The 844-nt window shown below is 49.9% G+C and overlaps 1 protein-coding gene across 2 annotated transcripts in view; it reads left to right on the forward strand.

Moving 5' to 3' along the window:
- Positions 1 to 844, forward strand: part of NF2 (neurofibromin 2 (merlin)) — a 65,025-nt gene that overhangs the window by 31,767 nt on the left and 32,414 nt on the right. The window lies entirely within an intron of this gene.

Here is an 844-nt window from a genome sequence, read left to right on the forward strand (position 1 = left end):
CTTTGACCAGAATTGAACCCAGGACCCTTGAGTCCATAGTCCATAACTCTATCCACTGAGCCAAACTGGTTAGGGCTGGCCCTTTAAATACAGTTCCTCATGTTGTGACCCAACCATAACATTATTTTCGTTGCTACTTCATAACTGCAATGTTGCTACTGTGATGAATCGTCATGTAAATATCTGATATGCAGGATGGACTTAGGCGACCCCTGTGAAAGGGTCGTTCGGCCGCCCAAGGGGTCGTGACCCACAGGTTGAGAACCGCTGCACTAGAGGCTCTTTGGGAGTGACGGGGCAGGCGGGCCCCGGCCCAGCCCGAGCTAGTGGTGTCCGGAGCCAACAGCTTGCGCTCGACCTTTCTTCCGCTTTTTCCCATTGCTGGTGGCTGAATGGATACATGTTTATAGACGATCCTCCTAAAATACTGAGCTTTGTGGGTTTGGTCCCAAGAAAAGCCACCGAATGAATGCTGATTGACGAGAGTCGGGCTTTGATTGTTATATTCTCTAGGTTTCCCAGTTCGTGTCTGTTTTAAAATTCCATCTTTTTTTATTTTATTCATTATTTCCTGGGCAGGCTTAAGTGTCCTAAGAAAGAAAAGGATTATTTTTCTTAGATCAGAAAGTAAATCTGCGCGTTCCTGTCCTGGGAGAAGACGTGGCAGCGCAGGGCCCCCGCCCGGCCCTTGCGGTGAGCTGCCCTGCAGCGTTAGGAAAGCCCGTTCCCCTTTCACTCGTGTCTCTGTCTGGATGACAAACGTGAGTGACAGCGCTGGCGTCCCGTCTTCCCAGAGCATTTCCAGAGCCTTGAATGAAAGCTATTAAACACGGCGCCAGCCATA

The sequence above is a fragment of the Myotis brandtii genome, unplaced genomic scaffold (genome assembly GCF_000412655.1).
Source record: "Myotis brandtii unplaced genomic scaffold, ASM41265v1 scaffold303, whole genome shotgun sequence".
Lineage (NCBI taxonomy): Eukaryota > Metazoa > Chordata > Mammalia > Chiroptera > Vespertilionidae > Myotis > Myotis brandtii.